Source organism: Schistocerca americana, chromosome X (assembly GCF_021461395.2).
Source record: "Schistocerca americana isolate TAMUIC-IGC-003095 chromosome X, iqSchAmer2.1, whole genome shotgun sequence".
NCBI classification, from domain to species: Eukaryota; Metazoa; Arthropoda; class Insecta; order Orthoptera; family Acrididae; genus Schistocerca; species Schistocerca americana.
Window position 1 is genome coordinate 976,480,654 of NC_060130.1, and position 10,675 is coordinate 976,491,328.

Consider the following 10,675-nt stretch of genomic DNA (forward strand, 5'->3'; position numbering starts at 1 on the left):
AACTGCAATATAATTTGAAGCGCATCTCTACGCACTTTAAGTTACTACTAAACTAAACTCCTCCCGAACAGGGAATGAAGGCCCAATGATACCGACCGGTCGGCGTGTCATCCTCAGCCCACAGGCGTTACTGAATGCGGATATGGAGGGGCATGTGGTCAGCACACCGCTCTCCCGGCAGTATGTCAGTTTCCGAGGCCGGAGCCGCTACTTCTCAATCAAGTAGCTCCTCAGTTTGCCTCACCACGGCTGATTGCACCCCGATTGCCAACAGTGCTCGGTAGAACGGATCGTCACCCATCCAATTGCTAGCCCAGCCCGACAGCGCTTAACTTAGGTGATCTGACGGGAACCGGTGTTACCACTGCGGCAAGGCCGTTGACACTTTAAGATACAGCTGTCATAATTTACATAGAGATAACCAGTTTGTATCAGTTTCATTTTTTTTAATAACCAGCATAACCAAATACCCAAATTATCACTAAATGTAAAGAAAAACTGTACTCTTTGAGTATCGAAGGAAAATAAACGGCCTTGACATTCGTATGATGATGGTTGTCGGAGCATGTATGTGTATGGGATTCTAGTTTATAACACGATTTGAGCAACTAGTATTAACTGAAATGATTGTAACTCTAAATAAAATATGAGCTACAAATTTCAAATATCAAAGGAAAGAGAATCTAGCTCTCATATGTTGATACATTTACCATTTGTGTAGATACCCCAAACTGTGTACTAACTTTTAAGTGGTTACGTGGAACATACATTTGCATAGATATTATACTTTTCGTAAGCAGAATGGTAAACCGATAAGTTTAGCGACTGTGAAATCCTCTCTTTGTCGCTATAGTTTTGATAAATATGGGTACAATGTATTACCTTTCTAAAGTATAGCTTTGTGTTTCGTACATACACACATCAAAAAACGTTTTGCATCACCTCGGTTCAGACAGTTCCGGAACCTGTACAGAATATTGTAATAGAAATCAACATAAACATCATTTCCACCCTTTTTATTGCACATGAAAAACATACATTGCATGTTGTACCACCATACAGCGAGACCTTCAGAGGTAGTGGTCCAGATTGCTGTACACACCGGTACCTCTAATACCCAGTGGCACGTCCTGTTCCATTGATGCACGCCTGTAGTCGTCGTGGCATACTATCATCAAGTTCATCAAGGTACTGTTGGTCCAGATTGTTCCACTCTTCAACAGCGATTCGGCGTAGATCCCTCAGAGTGGTTGGTGGGTCACGTCGTCCATAAAAAGCTTTTTTAAATCTATCCCAGGCATGTTCGATACGGTTCATGTCTGGAGAACATGATGGCCACTCTCGTCGAGCGATATCGATATCCTGAAGGAAGTCATTTACAAGATGTGCACAATAGGAGCGCGAATTGTCGTCCATGAAGACGAATGTCACGCCAATATGCTGCTGATGTGGTTACACTATCGGTCGGAGGATGGCATTCACGTATCGTACAGCTGTTACTGCGCCATCTATGACCACCAGCGGTATACGTCGGTCCCACATAATGCCATTCCAAAACAGCAGAGAACCTCCACCTTTCCGCACTCGCTGGACAGTGTGTCTAAGGCGTTCAGCTTGACAGGGCTGCCTACAAACATGTCTCCGACGAATGTCTCATTGAGGCACATGCGACACTTATCTGTGAAGAGAACGTGATCCAATCCTGAGCGGTCCATTTGGCATGTTGTTGGGCCCATCTGTACCGCGCCGCATGGTGTAGTGGTTGCAAAGATGGACCTCGCCATGGGCGTCGGGAGTGAAGTTGCGCATCATGCAGCCTATTGCTCACAGTTTGAGTCGTAACACGACGTCCTGTGGCTGCACGAAAAGCATTATTCAACATGGTGGCGTTGCTGTCAGGGTTCCTCCGAGCCATAATGCGTAGGTAGCGGTCATCCACTGCAGTAGTAACCCTTGGGCGGCCTGATTGAGGCATGTCATCGACAGTTACTGTCTCTCTGTAACTCCTCCATGTCCGAACAACACCGCTTTTGTTCACTCCTAGACGCCTTGACATTTTAATTGTTGAGAGCCCTTCCTTGCACAAAGTACAAACGCATATGAGATAGAACAGCGGTATTGACCTTCTACGCATGGTTGAAGTACAGACAACACGAGCCATGTACCTCGTTCCTGGTGGAATGACTGGGACCCCACAGTCGAATAGGCGCTGCTCATGCATGGTTGTTTACCTCTTTGGGCGGGTTTAGTGACGTCCCTGAAGATTCAAAGGGACTATGTCTGTCATACAATATCCACAGTCAACGTCAATCTTCGGGAGTTCTAGGAACCAGGGTGGTGCTGAACTTTTTTTTGATGTGTGTAATTTTTTTTGTCATATTTCTTAATGTTACCCAGTCCGGCGTTACAAGCTGTGTCCGCAAAGAAAACGTCGTTTCCGCATTTTCTTGTTTCCAGACTTAAGAGATCCGTAACACCGGTCTTTCTCTCCTGCTGCACTTTACTGCCTGCCTTGGCTCCCATGTTCTTTGCTTTGACAGTTCTGTGTTTACCTTTCGGGTGCACAGGCCAGCCTCTTCACCTACACCTGTTGTATCCGATGCCTGACATCACAACTGTCCATCACATGCCAGTGGTGGTGCAACCTTTGACAGTGTTGTTGTATGGTTTATGTAGAAGCAGTTTGTAGACGCTTGCAACGGCAAACTCCCTGCGTTATGTAATGGTGCAACTAATGAGTGCCAGAAAATATTAATAGTAGGGGCTGAATTGGGAAGGACGAAGTCCAGAGAAAACATAAGCATGACGCTGTTAAGGGTAAGGATATAAGCAGAACATTGAGTAAATCTTAAATGGAATTGAGAAAACACCGGCGATTTTACGCATTCGCATAGAGGTGGGCGTTGTTTGACGTGTATATATCGCGGATATGGAGGTTCACAATGTAACAGTCAGCGAGAGAAATTGATCTTTTGGTGGAGAAATAGTGAAGGGGCTAAATATTTTGGACAGTGATTATGAGAAAGCTAAAGACGACTTTTGCAGTGGATGGTGCAGAGCGGGAATTTGTAGGATGGACTGTACTCGAAACAGAACGTCCTGGTACTCTACATATGGTTTTAAGTGTTTGAGGCTTGAATCTAAATTGTGGAAATACGTGGATGGGACTAACTGAAGGTGATGCACATAGGAGGGAAATTAAGAGCGATTGCGAGTTGTTTTTCTGATACAGAGACGTCGCATCAGTGAAGCATCTGCCTAGACAGAGAAACAAAACCACGTAAGAAGCATTATTTCCGTTTCACCTGAATATCACTCGCCCAATTAATCCTCTAACTAACACAAAGTATTTAACAGAAATATCGTTCTCCTCGTTCTGCTTCCTTGCACAGTTGCGAAAGATAATTGTGATCCACCTGAGGTTTAGAATCCCTTATTCATGTAGAGTCCCTTATTGATGCATGGAATGACTAGCCTGGGCTACTCGCAGGGTCATATCCGTGTATCAAAGAAAATTCTCCGCTCGCCGTGCATCTTTGAAGTCGCTGAAGATCCCCGCACTCGCAGTCGTCCCATTCGCTAGGGTCTCTGTCATCACTTGTCTACTGTGTCGCCGCAGCAGCTGTCAGGTCTGTGACCGCAGAAGTTGTAATTATCTGCTGGAGAATAGCAGTTATTTTTTAGCCTTTGCCTAGCGCCGCACACTTGACCTCTTAGCAACAAATAACAATTAGTCCTGAGTTAATAACGAGCATTAAAACCGGTAGAGGGATTTGTGAACACAGAGTTACCGTAGCGAAATGGAAATTTTAATCCCCAAATCCTCCAAAAATAAGCGAAAAATATACCTATTCAAAAAAACGATAAAAATTCACTTGACACCTTACTGAGAGACAATCTCCACTCATTCCAAATTAATAATGTAAGTGTAGACCGGATGTGGCTTGAATTCAAAGAAATAGTATCTACATCTACATCTATATCTACATGGTTACTCTGAAATTCGCACTTAAGTGCATGGCAGAGGGTTCATCGAACCATTTTCTTGCTACTTCTGTACAATTCCACTATCGAATGGCGCGTGGGAAAAAGGAACACCTAAATCTTTGCGTTGGAGCTCTGATTTCTCTAATTTTATTATGATAATCATTTCTCCCTGCGTAGGTGGGTGTCAAAAAAATACTTACGGATTCGGAAGAGAAAGATGGAGATTGAAATTTCGTAAATAGATCTCGGCGCAAAGAAAACCGCCCTTGTTTCAGTGACGGCCACCCCAACTCGCGTATCATGTCAGTGACACTCTCACCGCTATTGCACGATAACACGAAACGAGCTGCCCCTCTTTGAATATTTTCGATGTCCTCCATCAATCCTATCTGGTAAGGACCCCATACTGCGCAGCAATATTCCAGCAGAGGACAGAAAAATGTAATGTAGGCTGTCTCTTTAGTGGGTTTGTCACATCTTCTAAGTGTTCTGCCAACAAAGGGTAGTCTTTGTTTCGCCTTCCCCACAATATTACCTATGTAGTCTATCCAATTTAACTTGCTCGTAATTGTAATTTCTAGGTATTTAGTCGAATTGACAGCCCTTAGATTTGTGTAATTTATCGTATACCCAAAATTTATCGGATTTCTTTTAGTACCCATGTCTATGACCTCGCACTTTTCTTTGTTTAGTGGTAATTGCCACTTTCCGCATCATACAGAAATTCTCTCTAGATCATTTTGTAATTGGAATTGATGGTCTGATTTTACTAGACGGTAAATCAGAGCGTCATCTGCAAATAATCTAAGGGTGCTGCCCACATTATCACCTAGATCATTTATCTAAATCAGGAACATCAGAGTGCCTATGACACTACCTTGAGGAACGCCAGATATCACTTCTGTTATCCTCGATGATTTACCGTGTATCACTACGAACTGTGGCCTCTCTGATAGGAAATCACGAATCCAGTCACACAACTGAGACGATACTCCATATGCACGCAATTTGATTATAGTCGCTTGCGAGGAACGGTACCAAAGGCCTTCTGGAAATCTAGGAATATGGAATCGACCTGAAATCACTTGTCGACAGCACTCATTACATCATGGGAATAAAGCGCTAGCTGTGTTGCACAAGATCGATAATTTATGAATCCGTATCGGCAGCAATTGACAGATTTATACCAAATAAATTAACAAACGACGGAGCTGATCCTCCTTGGTGTACAAAACGGGTTAAAACACTGTTGCGGAAACAACGAAACAAACATGCCAAATTTCAACAGATGCAAAGTCCCCAAGATTGGCGGTCTCTTAAAAAAGCTCGAAATTGAGCTCGGTCTTCTATGCGAGATACTTATAACAGTTTCCACAACGAAACTTTGTCTCGAAACCTGGCCGAAAATCCAAAGAGATTCTGGTCGTATGTGAAGTATATTAGCTGCAAGAAATGCCTTCTCTGCGTGATAGCAATGGAGATGCTATCGAACACAGTGCTGCGAAAACAGAGTTACTAAACACAGTGTTTCGAAACGGCTTCACAAAAAAAGACGAAGTAAATATTCCACAATTCGAATCGAGAACAGCTGCCAACATAAGTAACGCAGAAGTAAAAATTCTCGGGGTAGTGAAGCAACTTAAATCACTTAATAAAAGCAAGCCTTCCGGTCCAGACTTATACCAATTAGGTTCCTTTCGGAGTATGCTGATACATTAGCTCCATACTTAACAATCATATACAACCGTTCGCTCGGAGAAAGAACCGTACCCAAAGACTGGAAAGTTGCACAGGTCTCACCTATACTCAAGAAAGGTAGTAGGAGTGATTCACTAAATTGCAGGCCCATACCGTTAACGTCAATATGCAGCAGGATTTTGGAACATATTGTGTTCCAACATTATGAATTACCTCGAAGAAAACTGTCTAGTAACACAAAGTCAGTATGGGTTTAGAAAACATTGTTGCTGTGAAACACAAGTTGCTCTTTATTCACATTAATTGTTGGGTGCTATTGACAAGGGATTTCAAATCTATTCCGTATTTCAGGATTTCTGGAAGGCTTTGACAATGTACCACACAAGCGGCTCGTAGTGAAATTGCGTGATTGTGGAATATCGTCTCAGTTATGTGACTGAATTTGTGATTTCCTGTCAGAGAGGTCACAGTTCGTAGTAACTGACGGAAAGTCATCGAATAAAATAGAAGTTATTTCTGCCGTTCCCCAAGGTAGTGATATAGGCCCTTTGCCGTTCCTTATGTATATAAACGATTTGGGAGACAATCTGAGCAGCCGTCTTAGGTTGTTTGCAGATGAAGCTGTAATTTATCCACTAATAAAGCCATCAGCAGTTAAAAACAAATTGCAAAACTATTTAGAAAAGATATCTGAATGGTGCGAAAGCTGATAGTTGACCCTAAATAACGAAAAGTGGGAGGTCATCCACATGAGTGCTAAAAGGAAATCGTTAAACTTCGGTTACACGATAAATCAGTCTAACCTAAAAGCCGTAAATTCAACTAAATGCGTAGGTATTACAATTACGATCAACGTGAATTCGAAGGAACACATAGAAAATGTTGTGGGGAAGGCTAACCAAAGACTGCGTTTTATTGGGAGGACACTTAGAAAATGTAATAAGAGATCTACACTCCTGGAAATTGAAATACGAACACCGTGAATTCATTGTCCCAGGAAGGGGAAACTTTATTGACACATTCCTGGGGTCAGATACATCACATGATCACACTGACAGAACCACAGGCACATAGACACAGGCAACAGAGCATGCACAACGTCGGCACTAGTACAGTGTATATCCACCTTTCGCAGCAATGCAGGCTGCTATTCTCCCATGGAGACGATCGTAGAGATGCTGGATGTAGTCCTGTGGAACGGCTTGCCATGCCATTTCCACCTGGCGCCTCAGTTGGACCAGCGTTCGTGCTGGACGTGCAGACCGCGTGAGACGACGCTTCATCCAGTCCCAAACATGCTCAATGGGGGACAGATCCGGAGATCTTGCTGGCCAGGGTAGTTGACTTACACCTTCTAGAGCACGTTGGGTGGCACAGGATACATGCGGACGTGCATTGTCCTGTTGGAACAGCAAGTTCCCTTGCCGGTCTAGGAATGGTAGAACGATGGGTTCGATGACGGTTTGGATGTACTGTGCACTATTCAGTGTCACCTCGACGATCACCAGTGGTGTACGGCCAGTGTAGGAGATCGCTCCCCACACCATGATGCCGGGTGTTGGCCCTGTGTGCCTCGGTCGTATGCAGTCCTGATTGTGGCGCTCACCTGCACGGCGCCAAACACGCATACGACCATCATTGGGACCAAGGCAGAAGCGACTCTCATCGCTGAAGACGACACGTCTCCATTCGTCCCTCCATTCACGCCTGTCGCGACACCACTGGAGGCGGGCTGCACGATGTTGGGGCGTGAGTGGAAGACGGCCTAACGGTGTGCGGGACCGTAGCCCAGCTTCATGGAGACGGTTGCGAATGGTCCTCGCCGATACCCCAGGAGCAACAGTGTCCCTAATTTGCTGGGAAGTGGCGGTTCGGTCCCCTACGGCACTGCGTAGGATCCTACGGTCTTGGCGCGCATCCGTGCGTCGCTGCGGTCCGGTCCCAGGTCGACGGGCACGTGCACCTTCCGCCGACCACTGGCGACAACATCGATGTACTGTGCAGACCTCACGCCCCACGTGTTGAGCAATTCGGCGGTACGTCCACCCGGCCTCCCGCATGCCCACTATACGCCCTCGCTCAAAGTCCGTCAACTGCACATACGGTTCACGTCCACGCTGTCGCGTCATGCTACCAGTGTTAAAGACTGCGATGGAGCTCCGTATGCCACGGCAAACTGGCTGACACTGACGGCGGCGGTGCACAAATGCTGCGCAGCTAATGCCATTCGACGGCCAACACCGCGGTTCCTGGTGTGTCCGCTGTGCCGTGCGTGTGATCATTGCTTGTACAGCCCTCTCGCAGTGTCCGGAGCAAGTATGGTGGGTCTGACACACCGGTGTCAATGTGTTCTTTTTTCCATTTCCAGGTGTGTATTACGGAGACTGCCTACACTACGCTTGTCCGTCCTCTTTTAGAATACTGCTGCGCGTTGTGGGATCCTTACCAGATATGCCTGACGGAGTACATCGAAAAAGTTCAAAGAAGGGCCGCACGTTTCTTATTATCGCGAAATATGGGAGAGACTTTCACAGAAATGATATAGGTTTCGGGCCGGACATCATTAAAAGAAAGGCGTATTTCGTTGTGACGTTATCTTCTCACTAAATTCCAATCACCAACTTTCTCCTCTGAGTGTGAAAATATTTTTACACCGACCTACATAGGAAGAAACACACACCAGCATAAAATAAGGGAATTCAGAGTTCGTACGGAAAGATATATGGGTTCGTTCTTTCCGCGCGCTATACGAGATTGGAATAATAGATAATTGTGAAGGTCGCCCAAGGGGGCGATACGACACCCAAATGAGGACGTTGTGTTGAAGTCGAATGGTTAAAGTATTTTATTTTATTTTATTTTACCATAATACATAAATTCCACAAAGCTTACTTAATGATTATATGCATAAACTATGGTTTTACAGCTGTCAAGAATGACAATCAAAGAAACAATTTTTTTATATCCCGACATAAGTGAATGTTACATTTTAAACAATAAAATTTAGTTTTGCCTTTCGAACCCGGTTACTTGCCCCTGTCAAAAGTTGTTTTGTCATTTCGCAAGATCGACATATTTTGCGTCTGTGCTGGCTACTTGTCAATAAATCGTTTATATCGAGATGATTTATAATGTTGGACCACAAGTCGACGTTAGTGATACGGGTATGTAATTCAGCAGACTACTCCTATTTCCCTTCTTCAGTATTGGCATGACTTGGGGTGCGGATCTATATCTGAAGATGAGCGTTTAAAACATCGAGGTATGTTGCGGTAAAATAAACAAATGACTGATGCAGCTTTTTTTTTATTTGCACTAAGGAGTTGTTTAGTTTTTCTCGTATGTACCACCGTATTTCTCACAGAGCATTTAATGTGCACAAGCAACATGTTAAAAGACTACGCACCTTGTTTCCGACGAGCAACTGAGAGAATATAGAAATATTTTTAAAAACTGTCGATATAAATGAATAAATGTTGTTTGAAATGTCAGATACAGTATTAAGATTTTTAAAGTGGTCGAAATAGGAATTTGGAGGCATAATTTGATACATAGTTGTTATAGAATACTCATAAAATTTTGAAATATTGTTTTCGTAAGCTAACTTTTCGAAGAATGTTACTCTGTATCCTCAGTGATTAAAAATATTCATATTTGCTTATAAGCCATCTATGGACAGAATCGTACTAACAAACAGAGGCCTAATGCAATTTATTAAGTCTGTAATCTAGATTTTTAGTATTTATGTTGAGATCCGTTTTTAATCTCTAAATCTGCTCGCTGTCTACTTCTTGGATATCATTATTTGCTGATATTTTTGTGGTAGTTGCGTAGCAGCAGGATAGAAAATGCATTTCGTGTGCTACCTTCAACTGCTGTGCTAGTGCAGGCAAGCTTCGCGGCTGCGTTCCATTCTTCGCCGGTCGGCTGACGGCGCAACTGCATTTCCAGGCGGCTCAGTCGAGATCAGCCAAGTTAAACAACGACCTAAGTTGGGCCGGGCGCTGCGCTGCGCGGATGAGCGACCACCAGTCCTGGGGGCGCTGTTGGCCGCAGCACAGCCGGCCAGTCCCCGTATTACTATCGGACAAGCCTTACTCCACAGTAGCTCCAGAGCCCGGCAAAGTCTTCCAAGAATCGCTTTACTTAGAGGACACTTCACCATTCCTCATTCTATGACTGAGTTTGTCTGCTAAGTGTCACACGAACAAGTTGACTACCATCGTTATGTTAATCAGCGTTATCCTAAAACCATAACTGTACCCCTGTAAACATACAACGCCGACTCTAATGGCCATCGTTTACATAGTAAGTGATAACATACCTGGGACGCAGTCTATAACCGTATCGCTCCATTTTTGCCTAGAGCTTCGTTCCCACTGATAAAGATCTCAACACAGAGTGAAGATACACAAGTTGAAGTTGTTCTGTGTTTCTTGCTTTGGAGGTCGAATACTACCAAGATCGTACAGATAATAATAATAATTTACCGTCATCCAATCGCGGAAAGAGGACCAACAGTTTCACGTGGACTCCGAACCACGTGTCGTTCCTGGAGACTCCTGAAATGATTGATAGGTGAAGGCTAGATGAAAAGAACAGTGAAAATTTGCATAGTCCGACCACAATTCCATGCTGTGACCTCTTGGTTTCCAGGTACAACTTCTACCGCTAGACCAGCAGATCGGCGGCGTTACATGAGAAATGGGTATAACTGCTGAAGTGCTAATATGTATAATACAGTGGCCACCATAGTGATCAGGATAGTTTAATCCTGAGAACATGCTCAAGAGGGGAGAAGAAGAATATATTAAATATGACCATATGTAGCCGTTGGTGCCACGATAAGAAGCGCGGCGAACGCGTAGTCTCAGCTTTAAAATATTTGAATAATTTCGGACGATGGCGTGACTTGACAAATTGTTTTGTGAAAACTAATATACGGTTCTGTCGCTGTCTCTATTTCAACGAATATAATGTGTTGCAACAT

General features: G+C 44.1%; 1 pseudogene; it reads right to left on the reverse strand.

The window, feature by feature from the left end:
• Positions 1-265: 265 nt before the first annotated feature.
• Positions 266-383, reverse strand: LOC124556975 (annotated as a pseudogene).
• Between the last annotated feature and the right edge of the window lie 10,292 nt (positions 384-10,675).